We start from the raw sequence: 13,118 nt of genomic DNA on the forward strand, positions 1-13,118 counted from the left end.
CAGCGGTGAATTCTGTGTTCAGTGGAAATACCCTGCAGGAAGGAGGGAAAATGAAGACTTTCTCCAAAGGAAAAACAAGGGAGTTTGAGGGGATCAGACCTGGTGTAAGAGAAGCTTCCGCCTCGGAAGAGAGATGAGAACAACACGACGGGTAAACATTAGTGCCACGGACTGTCGTTCTCCTCATGACTCTGAAACCACGGAAAACCGTAGCCCGGGGTGCCTGGGTGGCTCAGTGGGTTAAAGCCTCTGCCTTCAGCTCAGGTCATGACCTCAGGGTCCTGGGATCGAGCCCCGCATCGGGCTCTCTGCTCGGTGGGGGGGTGGGGGTGGGCCTGCTTCCTCCTCTCTCTCTCTGCCTGCCCCTCTGCCTACTTGTGATCTGTCAGATAAATAAATAAAATCTTTAAAAAAAAATAATCAAACCATAGCCCAGCATGAGGACACAGGGGAAGACGGCTGTCCACAGGTCAGGGAGAGAGGCTTCCAAGGACACCAACCCTGGGCCACCCCGGCCTGCAGCTTCTAAGCTCCAGAACTGTGCGAAATTAATACCCAGTGTTTAAGCGAGAGAAAACACACACACACACACACACACACACACGCGCACACATATAAAAACATCCATACACACAGGCACACACAGGCACATGCTTATGTATATGAAACACGTGATCAGTGATGATCAACGGATATAGAGAAAACACCGCAGGTAACGGTATTCTAAAACTGGAAAGAGCAAAGGCACGTAATTACTAAAATGTCCTCTACATCTTTCAAAGCAGGCTTGATAAGTTATACACATCGATTATCATATCTAGCGCAAACACTAAGAAAACTTGCAAAGCAGTATATTCAAAAACACTGTACGTAAATCAAAGTGAAATTTTACGAAATGTGCACGCAACCCAGAGAAGGCCAGAAAAGAGAAACAGAGCAATGATCAATGAGAACAGACAGATAACAAGATGCCGGCCGTCATACCTGACACCCCAGTCATTTAAGTGTAAGTGATCTAAGTAGGTCAATTAACAGACAAAGATGGGCAGAGTGAACGAAACAAAAGTCGCACACATACGACCCGAGTATATACTGTTTACAAAACGACTCAACCTCCAAAGCGTGGTCCGGAGTACTGGGCCTGAAAGAGGCAGAAAGGGGCTCACACATGGCCGCTGCCTGCCCAGGACCAGGGACAGGGCCCCACAGGACAGACACCTGCCGCTGGGGTGAGGCTTGAACTCCCGGGCTCGCCCCTCCCTGCTCTTCTGGGAACACCAGTCCTACTTATTAACAAGAGGGGAGTCGCGATAGAGATGGCTACCCAAACCGGAGGACCAGGAAAGACACAGCCACGTGGGTAAAAGCTTCACTGCACACACATCTTTGGAGAAGTCTGGCCCCTTGAACTGGACTTAATATGTGTGGCTTAGGTCCTCATGATAGCACCTTGCACAGAGGTCAGGGTGACACGTTAAACTGGAACATCCCGTCTTCAGCAGAGCTCCCCTGCGGACAGAAGGAGCCAGCTACCACTCCGTAGCCACTGCGGGCAGGTGTCAAGCAGGACATCACCACATTCTGTCAGAGAGCAGAGACGACGAGTGACTTAGATATGAGGAGTACGTGGTCACTACAGCACTATGGTCAGGAAACAGTGTTTCAGGGGTCACCGAAGCCCGACCTCAGCAAATAGGTGTTGCTGTGTCTTCTTCCCTAGAACCTAAACAACATAAATGGTTTCCAAAGAATAGGATATTTAAGATATTGTAAAAATCTTCCCTTTCAATGCTTTTGTTAGAAAAGAAGTATCGGGGCAACTAGGTGACTCAGTCAGTGAAGCATCTGCCTTTGGCTCAGGTCATAATCCCAAGAGTCCTGAGATCGAGCCCTGCCTCTGCTTGGTAGGGAGCCTGCTTCTCCCTCTCCCTCTGCCTGCCGCTCCCCTGCTTATGCGCGCACTCTCTCTCTCTCTTTCTCTGTCAAATAAACAAATAAATAAAATAGTTTTAAAATGCTAATAATAAAAAATAAAATTAAAGTCCTGATAATTTAAAAACAGAAAGTTAATCTGAAGTTGCCCATAGGTGTGTATCATAGTAACTACAACATGTAAGATCTTTAGGACATGGTTGTACTTGGGTATGACATCTCTCAGAACTCACACATGTTTAAATGTTATTTTGATCTACTAAACTTTGGTACACTACCAAATTTTATATGATTCTTCCCCTCAAAATATCATATTTTTTTTTAAATAAACAAATCAGTCCTAAGTATTCTATACATTAGGAAAAATAATCGCTAGAGGAAAAATGGTAAATTTCTCCTGGAAATTTGATTCCGGTATGTTATCTATGAGATCCTGAGCCAATGAATTCCTCTGAACCTCTATCTCCTTATCTGTAAAATGGGGCACATAAAGATGTCTACACTCAGATTACCAGAAATATCACATTGAAATAGCCTGACAAGTGTTCTGAAAGTTGCAAAGCAGCATGCAGATCTAGCCGGGCCGCCATCTGTGCGCACACAGAAGCATCTCCAGCACTAGAAAAGTCCAGACCTTACACGCTGCAATAGCTGAGACCAGGAACAAAACAGGATTTTATTCTCCTTGGCCTTATGCTTTACACTTGCAAATTAACCTGATTTTCAAAAAATACATATAGAATTTTCAAAAACACTAATTATTGGGGTACCTGGTAATTCAGTCAGTTAGGCATCCCACTCTTGATCTCAGCTCAGGTCTCCATCTCAGGGTCATGAGTTCAAGCCCTGCACTGAGCTCCATGCTGGGCATGGAGCCTACTTAAAAAAAAAAAAAAAAAAGCCACTAATTATGAATTTTTTATCTTTTAGCAGTTCTTCCCTATACACAGTGTGCTAATTCTTTAGATGCATTATCTGGGTTTGGTAACGTGTATAGATTTTTACAAAGAGCTTATACGGGTTTAGAAATCTATATAGATCTTATCCTGATGTCATTCCATCCAAGACCAGCTCCCGTAAACAGCCAAGGCGTCTGCTATAAATAAGATACTGAAGCAAGATTCTTCACAGATCCTTCCTTCAGAATCTAATGGAAAATTCATGCGGAGACCCCAATTCTTGAATTCATCAACTTCACATGAAAGCGACTTGACAATCCTGATGTAGGTCAGTACCCAAAGGCATGAGTTACTAAATGTGGCAAACTCCATACCTTCAACAATTTGGGGGAAATGGAAAGCATTTATTTTCACATTTTAAAAAAACATTTAAAAAAATTAATGATAAACAATGTTTTTTTTTTCTTTTGTGGCTGGGGGGCGGGGTGGCTAAGGACAAGCAAATCCACAAGGGCGAGGACTTGGTCCTGTCCACACTCAGAACACAGCAGGCAGTCAAGTAGCTCAGACCCAGAAGCAAACTGACATTCTCTAAGAAGAGTCTGCGTCTCTTTCTCCACGCGTTTAATTCCACAGATACAGAGACTTGCGGGGAGCAGGGAGGCAAGCCTCCCACAACCTGTTTAACCATCTCCACTTCACAAGAACATAGGCAGGCACGCGAGGGGATCTACAGAAACGCAGGACTGGATGTGGACTGAAGGACCCAAGGCCCCGTCAACTGACAGTCACAGGAACCTGAGCCATCGTTGTCTGCTGCACACCTGCAAGGACAGACTGAATCGGGGCGTCCCTGTGTCTCTGGCCGACAGACGGCAGATGGCTGTAACGCCTTGCCCTGCTGCTCTCACTGGCTAGCCCACAAACAGCACTCGTCCCTCCTTCCGGCAGCTGAATATGAGCTCTCTCAAGTCAGCCCCCGGCCCTCCACGAAATGAACTGCGGCCACCTCTCTCTCTGCGCGGAGACAATGGCATCCCAGGTGTGCCCTGACCTCTCACCCCACCACCCCAGCAGCGAAGTTGCTAAGTTTGCACTGATGTCTGTGTGGCCACAGTGTAAGATGGGCTTACTGGAGAAAAACATCCCTGTTCTGGCCAAGTCTTTGCTAAGGAAAAGTAAAGCATGCCTATTTCAAAAAGTGTGTGCATCATTTTTTGGACCCAATGACAGGACTTCACAATGGTCTTCTTAAAATCGCTCTATGCTTCATCTCCTCCAGTCCCGTCCATGTTGCTACAAAAGCTGGGTGTTCGTCCTTTCTGATGGAGGCTTCATACTCCATAGTGTATATGGACCACATCTTCCTCATCCATTCGTCCGTTGAAGGGCATCTTGGCTCTTTCCACAGTTTGGCGACTGTGCCCATTACTGTCTTGATGATTTTGGCCATTCTAACCGGTGTAAGGTGGTATTTCAATGTGATTTTGATTTGAATCTCCCTGATGGCTAATGATGATGAACACTTTTTCATGTGTCTGTTAGCCATTTGTATGTCTTGTTTAGAGAAATGTCTGTTCATATCTTCTGCCCATTTTTTGACATGATTATCTGTTTTGTGTGTGTTGAGTTTGAGGCGTTCATTATAGATCCTGGATATCAGCCTTTGTCTGTACTGTCATTTGCAAATATCTTCTCCCATTCCGTGGGTTGCCTCTTTGTTTTCTTGACTGTTTCCTTTGCTGTGCAGAAGCTTTTGATCTTGATGAAGTCCGAAAAGTTCATTTTCACTTTTGTTTCCTTTGCCTTTGGAGACGTATGTTGAAAGAAGTTGCTGTGGCTGATATCGAAGAGATTACTGCCTATGTTCTCCTCTAGGATTCTGATGGACTCCTGTCTCACATTGAGGTCTTTTATCCATTTCAAGTTTATTTTTGTGTATGGTGTAAGAGAATGGTCAAGTTTCATTCTTCTACACGTAGCTGTCCAATTTTCCCAGCACCATTTATTGAAGATGCTGTCTATTTTCCACTGGATATTTTTTCCTACTTTGTCAAAGATTAGTTGACCATAGAGTTGCAGGTCTTGTGGAGCATAAGGAATAACACAGAGGATATTCAGAGGAGAGCGGAAGTGCGCTGGGGGAAATCGGAGGGGGAGACGACCCATGAGGGACAGGGACTGCGGACTCTGAGAAACAAACAGAGGGTTTTAGAGGGGAGAGGAGTGGGGGGTTGGGTGAGCCTGGTGGTGGGTATTAAGGAGGGCACGGACTGCACGGAGCACTGGGTGTGGTGCATAAACAATGAATCTTAGAACACTGAAAAAATAAAATTAAATTAAAAAATAAATAAATAAAACATCAACAAATAAATAAATACTCTACGCTATTCCAAGTGCAGTTTTCTAAGATCCTTCTGAAAGCTGCCTTCTGCCATTCGGTGCTTCTCTGTCCTTCTAGTGCACAAACATTCCAGCTTTGTCCGCAGCATACAGGGCAAGCCCCGGGAAAGGGTGAGAGTCCCATAGGATCACTGGGTGCCAGGGCCATCACAGGCCGGCCTAGACACCAGGCAAACGTCAGCATCAGATCAAGCACAGCCATACCGCAAGGCCGCCTCCCGTCCAGGGGCAGCCAGCACCAGTCAGGGAATCCGGTTCCACCGTTCCTGAGACCTGTGGCGCGGCAGACACTGCTCCCGGCCCCTCTGCAGTCACCTTCGGTGACCTTCACACGCCGGAGAGGTGAATGCCAAGCATGTGTTCTCCAGATGAGGCCTGCGGTGGGGTTGAGGAAGCTGGCCCCCATTACACAGAACATCGTTTCCATAAGCTTGACTCCGAAATGCACCCCACGCACTGCTCAGCCCCCACGAGGTGCCCACAGGCCCTTCCAATGGCACGACGGAATGCTGTGCTCTGGGGAAAGGCACCCCCTCCCCCTCTAACTCCTGTCGGGCCCTGGGCCATCACTCTCTTCCTGCTCTGCTGATCACGGGGGTGTTCCCTCTGGGGTACTGACTGCGGTTCCCCTGAAGGCCAGACCCATACGTCGTTCACCTGCAGGTCCTCAATGGCCAGAGTCATGCCCTCGACAGGAGGCCCTCGACAGCCGCCGGCAGAAGGAACAGGAAACCAAGGAGGGCCTGGGCGGGCTGAGGGGATGCCCGTCTCCGCCTCCTCTCTGCAGTCCCCTGCCCGAGGAACTGTGCTGACCTGGCCAGGGCACCAAGGGAGGAGCTCCGGTGGGCTGGACAAGCGACCGTCTCCTGCTGAGCCTTCCAGAGGAACGCCTTGCAAGGACTTCACCTAATCACTCCCAGGAGTGGCTCCTAATGGTGACCTGGACAGATGGTGGAAGAGGCCCGAGGGGCGGCGGGGTGTCCGGCTCACCTCAATTCTCATGACCTCGTTCCTCAGCGGCCATGGCCCTGGTCTCACCAGAGCTGAGGAGGTGTCACAAAGGTGCAGAGCCTTGTGAGTCTTGCTTCTGACGACTCACTCTGACCCAACGATGTGCGTTCTACCAACGTCCAGGTGGAGTGAGGGATGGATCCTTCTGGAACAAAGGGTGACTCAGAAACCTGCACCTTCATTTTCAGGTTTCCAAACAACTTCCTTGTTCTTACACGTGGCTCTATCTTTCCCCCAGCACTGCCACACAAGAGGACACGGCTTCCTTTTGGATTAAACCCAACCTTTAACTCTGGTTTACCAGATCTCTGGGGGTAACCATGGCTGCTGCAAAACTGTTTCTGGCAGGGAAACTGGGGCCTTGGTGGCTAGGGGTGAACGGGAGATTTCAGTTTTGCTGCACAACCTTCTTTGCTATTAGAATTCTTAAGCAGGTACATGATCACATTTATAAAAATCTGTTTTTATAAAAGCAAAATTAAGATAAAATCTAGACACTGGGCCTCTCAAGAGCCCTTCCCGTGTGAAAGCCTGGGCAGCCCCTGCATGGCTACAGCTGGGCCAAATCAGCTCCAGCCTTGAGGGCCCGTGCCCACGCGGCCAGCAGCATCTATGGTCGTGCGCACACACCGGCGAGGTCTGACGCCTCCTGTGGGGCTGTCCCAGGAGCACAGCGGACAGGCACTGCGACCTCCCAATTCCAAGTCAGAGCAACAGGGGATAAGACGTGTAGAGGAAATGGTGCCCGTGAGAAGCAGCAGTCCAGCCTGGAGCCGCAGCTCCCCAGATGGCCACCAGCCCACTGGGACAGCAGAAGGGCCTAGGATACCCACTATGCCCTGTGCTCCGCAAATAGCAGTGCTGGTAGGGAGAACCTCCCCTGGTGATTTCAGCTAAATCTCTGGTGTCCCAGACTTGAGAAAGTTCTCGATGGTCAGTGCTGCTTCGCCTTCCCCCCTCTGTCTTGCTGATAGCCACACCCTCTTGACTGCCCAACGTCACTCCCAGTGGATGGCACCTAAGCCTTCCGTCTGGGGCGTGCCCTCCAACAAGGGTTGGGATCCTGAAAAGTAAAAATAGCTTGCATGGGACATAAGTACACTAAAAAGTATTCCTTATGTCTCCGAAATTCAAGTTTGCTAGAGTGTCCTGTGTTTTCTGTCAGCCCTACATCTGCTCAACACTCCCATCTCAGCCTCAACACAAATCTGTAAGAGAGACACACGTCTCCTGTCTGCTCAGTGGACCCAGCATTTGCAGGAAGAAGGTTTAAGGCAGACAGATGAGCAGGAAAAGCAGCACAAGAACCACAGAGGCAGGTGGGAACCTGAGTGTGGATGAAGCCCTAGGATGGGGACGCCACACGGGAGCCGGGCACAGAAAGACAGCCTGGGGACACCGTACAGGGAACACAGCGTGTAGGGCCGGCACTTCCCACAGGAGTCACATCATCCCAGCCCCGTGTTCCCTGTTTCACGGAGGCAGGCTGAGCCTTGGGGAGGGTCTGTTCGTGCTCAAGGCCACAGAGCCGATCACTGTCGGGGCCAGCACGGGAGTCCGGCCCCTACACGGGGAAGCCCTGCGGGTTGCCAAGAAGCACCACCGCGGACCCAGATCTGCACTGGAGGGAATCTAGTTGTAGGGGTGGAGCCATAACCGTTGAGATGAGAAAGGAGGGCCCGGCTGGTCCTGGGAAGCAGGGAAGGAGGGAAGCGGGCTCCGGTGGAAGTGGGGCAGGAGGAAGGGGCGGGTGAGGTCAGGCACCGCTGGGCACATGCGTGCATCTGATCTTCGCCTCACCCAGGAGTCCTCCTCCGTGGCGGCCACAGGGTCGGCCCCTCCCACTCCCACGAGGTCCCAGCGACAGCTCCAGCTGTCCCCAGACTGAGCCGCCAGGGCCCCCGGAAGGCTCCCCTGGCCAGAGAGGGCGCCGCTCGTCCTCACTGCAGAGCAGGGCCGGGCAGGGCCACCTGTGAGCGGCAGGATTCGGGAGCACAGGGCGCACATGCCAGCCGTGTTTCACGTGGCCCTGCTGCTCTGTCAGCTCCTCCTTGTTCTAATTTCCCAAGGACCCGCTACAGCCTTCCTGTCACCTCACCTTCCTCCGCTGAACAGTGCACCCAGCCCTGACGTGGGGCGCTCTCCCCGGAGGCAGGGCGCAGCACGGACTCCTGCTGCCAGGGAACCAGCTGCCGCTCCCCCGCCCTTCTGTGGGGTCACGGGAGGAGCTCAGCGGGTCACCACTTCCCTAGAAGACTTCTAACCCCCGTGAGTCACCAACCCTGTGCCACATCTTTTTGCCTTTATTCTCCATCAGGGGTTTGCACTTGTAATTTTTATTTTTAAAGACCGTCTTCTGGTCTTTCCATCTTCCTGAAGTTTTACCCAACATACTGAGAAGGTTTCTCTTCTCGAAAGTACTTGCGATTTTTGTTAGACCATTTTCACATAATTTTGTCTGGTGAGTCAGAGGACTGCTGAATGACATGATGACACGGACGGGCAAAGGAGGAGCAGCAGCAGGGCTCTCCCTGGGCCCTGGGCATCGCTCCCGCTCCTCAGTGATCTTTGGAGAGTACAGGTCTGATCTCAAACCCCCCCGGCCCTGGGCACGGATGCCTCGCTCCGACCGGCCCAGGGAGAGGCTGCTCGGAGAAAGGAGACTATCACCAGCCTGGCCCTGTGGCGCCCCTGCCTGGGGAGTCCTGCTCTCCAGAGGCCCAGGGCACACGTGTGATCACCACCCCACGCAGCTCTTCAGAGGCGGCTTGTGGGGCGTGCGCTGCACTAGCCACCTGCCCCCACCCCCGCCGCCGCCACCCTGCACCTGCCCCAGGACCTCCAACAAGACAGGCTATGCAGGACAGAGCAGCTCGACCCTCCCTCCTCCCCACCATGCCTATGGCCACACCCTCTGCCCCCCCGACCCCCCATACTGAGCCTGCCCCCTGCCAAACCCTCCCCAGGCCGAGTCTCCCCTACAGCACCCTCCTGACCATGTGTGCCCAATCACACCCCCAGTCCCAACAGTGACTCAAAATGCCTCAGTGAAGTAGAAGGCAGGCCTCCAAGATCTCACCTTTAGTCAAAAACACAAAAGCAAAGTGTGAGCCACCTCACAGGTGATCTGCACCATGAGCCTCCAGGAACGTGTTAAGTGAGGACACCCCGGTCACCTGACGTTTGGTCTGAGATCTAATCAAGATGGAAACCCCCTCCCCAAACCTCTTGCCTAAGTAAATGCATCAATCAATCCAAAAATCCATTGCTGTTACGGGCTAAGTTGTATCCCACAAAATTCACATGGCAAAGCCCTAAGCCCCAGAACCTCGGAAGCTGCTGTATTTGGACGCACAGACTTGAAGTAAAAGTGCAGCCGTCTGGGCGGGCTCTACTCCAGTGGCTGATGTCCTCGCAGGAAGGGGAGAGGAAGACACAGAGGGACAAGCACGTGAGGACAGCGGGAGGAGGTAGCCGGCTGCTAGGCATCGGGACAGCCCTCAGAGAAGCCAAGCCCACTCACCGCCCCCCGAGACTGCCAGCCTCCAGAGCTGGGAGAGAATCTGTCTCTGTCGTCTGAGGCCCCCAGTCGGTGGCACTTGTCACGATGACCCACAGAGACTCTTTTGTGCAAGGTACACAGCAGCCCAGACAAGAAGCAACCTGTGCCTGGGTCCTGGCCTCACCAGGCCACGACTGCTGCTGGCCGCTCCGTCTGCACGGCCTGAACCTGGCGGCCGCCCCAGGGAGAGGGGGAGGCGGGGGCTGGCACGCGTCGCTAGGCTGGGGAAGAACAAAGCCAATAGCATATCTGGGGTGGCGGGAGGAATTTGGTTTTTACGGTGTTACTGGAAAAATGAATTCAGACGGAGCTTTGTCTAAGCCCCCCTCGTGGCTGGAAACCCGGAGGAAGGACATTAAAGGAGGCGCGCTGACAAATGACGGGACATTAAGCTGTGAGGAGGTGTCCGGTGGGGTGCTCTGGGGATGAAGCCTTATTTAACATCTTCATTAGCGATCTGGAAGGAGCAGTAAACAGCACATTAATTAAATTTCCAGATGATACTAACTTCGGAGGTGCTACAGAAAGTCAGTGAGGACAGAGATACGATACAGATGGGACCCAAAGAGGTTAGCGGGAGCGCAGACACAATACGGCATAAAATCACACACACACACAAAGAAGAAGCAGCCGCAGCAGCTAATTAAAAACATGCCCTGTATTCCTGTATTCTGGAACCCTAACTACTGTCAGACGACTGTGTAAGAACAATGCAGGCGTCCTTTGTCACCTGAGCTCACCCCACTCAAGCCCTCGCTGTCCGAAACCAGCAGTCTGAGGGACTCGGCCATGCTCAGAGGACCCCTGACGACAAGAATTCTCCTGATCTGCTTGTTGAAAACTCAGAAGCCAAAGCAGATTCCGGTAACATGGCACACGTCAATCCCCAAGCGTGCACCCACGCCCGGCCTCACAGACAGACCCTACGAGGACATCCGCGGCTCCTGCGCCCCCACGCGGAAGGCTGGGCAGTCTGGCGCAGCACGTGGACAGACACGGTCATGGGACCCTGTGCCTCCAGGAACCACACCAAGGAAGGGAGGGCGCTGGGACTAACCCAGCTGCAGAATATCTGAGTCCGTAAAATATAATTATGTCTCTAAAGAGACAAAGGGGCCTGTCCTTAAGATCTTTGATCTCGCTGGCCTCTAAACTCCAACATCACAAACACCACCCCAAAGCGGTGACCATGGTAGCTCTATCCTTCGTGACAAACATTTTTACAATGGGTATGTTTACAAAATCCTTCCCCCAGAAACAACTACCTTAAAGCCTATTAACCTGCAGGCCAGGTGCTCGGAACTGAGGCGCACAGATGCAAATCCTGACCCCACTACTAACTAGTGCTACTAGCCTGGCAAATCCCTTTCCCAAATTCCTCACTGGGAATATGCGAACAATGACAGAAGACGAGGCTAGAGAGCCACGGCACCGCCACGTTCACAGCAGCCTCACCTCCACCAGCCAAGACACGGAAACAACCTAAGCGGCCACTGGAGAATGAATGGATAAAGAAATTATATGCAAAGAAAAATACATAGATACAGACACACACGGTGCACAGTGAAACAGGATACCACCATAGGAGCAGGCGATCTTGCCGTCTGTCACAACAGGGACAGACCTGCAGGGCACCGTAGCGAGGGAAAGGAATCAGAAACGAAGAAAAACAAACCCTGTGTGATCTCACTCATACGTGGAGAAGAAAAACAAACCCTGTGTGATCTCACTCATACGTGGAGTCTTAAAAAACAAATCCTGTATGATCTCACTCATACGTGGAATCTTAAAAAGAAAAAAGAGCTCACAGACACACAACAGATTGGCAGCTGCCAGCGGCAGGCAAGGGGGTCGGGCACAGAACTGGGCACAGAACTGGGCGGACATGGTCCAAGGTCCAAGCTTCCGTTACAACGTAAGCCGGCCCCGGGCACAGAACACACAGCACGGAGACTCCAGCCAGCAGTGCTCTGGCGCATTCGTGCGAGCTGCTGGGAGTAGATCTCGATGTTCTCATCACAAGAATGAAAACCACAAAGTGCGTGTGTAACCCAGTGGTGTTGTGACAGGTGTTAATCAGGCTTCCGATGGTGATCCTTTCCCAACACATACTCCCAAATGCTGAATCCTTCTCTTGTGTGCTTTAATACAACGTTACAGGTCAATGCTATCTCAAAAAAACTGCAAAAAATATTGTAAACAAACTTAAAAACTGGATAATCCATGAAAATGCACTTAGCCGGTGACCTGGTACCTAAGCACTAACTGATAAGGGTCGTGTTCACGCTCGTCCTCATGTCCCTCCTGCACGCGCAGCGATGGTGACGAAGGCCTAAGTACTCCCGGGGCCACGCGCACACCCCACCCGCAAAGGAGGCACGCCTGACCCCGGTCTCAGTACATCTCCCGCTCGCCGTCTCACACTCAAACACACCCCACACGCACAGCACACACTCCTCACACCCCAACACACATTCAACACATACACAAACCACACGCCCTCAACATACGTCCGCGCACAACACCTCACGCGGCACACTGCGCAGGCAGAGCGCACACCGAGCAGAGCCGCTGCACACACACAGCACACACAAAGCCGCACACCCGCGCACACACACACACAGCACGCGTGCTCTACTGCAGGTGCAGCCGGACCTCTGCCGCCAGAAGGAGCGAAAATCTCTGGGCAAATATCAGGACCAGGAGTCACCCGGGTCCTGTCACGGAGGGTCCTCATACGAACCCAAAGGACAGCAGCTCACCCTGAAACCTAAGTCTTCGCACGCGCAGTTACCGGAGCGCCTGTGTGCGGACGAGCAGGAGCCCGGACACGGGGCGCAGCGCTGTCCGTGCCGGGCGAGGCCGGGCTGGGATTCCCCACACACCCGACCCGCGCACCCACCCACCCACCCACCCCACACCGCTCTGCACCACCTCAGCCTCAGGCCCGGCGCGCGTGGGAAGGCTCCGGACTCGGCGCCGAAGCTGCGCGAGCGAACCCGCCTCCGTCCGCACGGCCTCTGCATCTGCCCCGCGGGACGCAGCTCTCCTGTCTGCGCCCCAGGCTCTCGTCTTTCTGTCCTCGAAGCGCAGCGCTGGGTCTGAAGCAGCCAGAAACCCCAGCCGCCATCACCCCGTCCGGGCACTGGTGAAGTGCGGAGCGCGAACGGACGTCTCCAGCTGGAGACTCACGCTGCACTGACTTGGGACCTCGGCACGAACTGGCTGGATCGAAGCAGCCCCACTGGGCACCGAACTCCAGCTCGGAACGGCTGGAACAGTCAACCCAGAGGCCCAGAGAAGCAACGGCC

At 52.4% G+C, this 13,118-nt stretch overlaps 1 protein-coding gene across 5 annotated transcripts in view; it reads right to left on the reverse strand.

Moving 5' to 3' along the window:
- EIPR1 (EARP complex and GARP complex interacting protein 1) overlaps positions 1 to 13,118 on the reverse strand; it is a 123,608-nt gene that overhangs the window by 76,454 nt on the left and 34,036 nt on the right. The window contains exon 1 of one of the 5 annotated variants that reach the window (XM_059405084.1): positions 12,742 to 12,829. The exons of the other annotated variants lie outside the window; for them this stretch is intronic. The gene's annotated coding sequence lies outside the window, so the exon portion shown is untranslated. Of the gene's footprint in view, positions 1 to 12,741; positions 12,830 to 13,118 lie in introns of those variants that run through there. 5 annotated transcript variants of the gene reach the window in all.

This window comes from Mustela nigripes, chromosome 7 (genome assembly GCF_022355385.1).
Source record: "Mustela nigripes isolate SB6536 chromosome 7, MUSNIG.SB6536, whole genome shotgun sequence".
Classification (NCBI taxonomy): Eukaryota; Metazoa; Chordata; class Mammalia; order Carnivora; family Mustelidae; genus Mustela; species Mustela nigripes.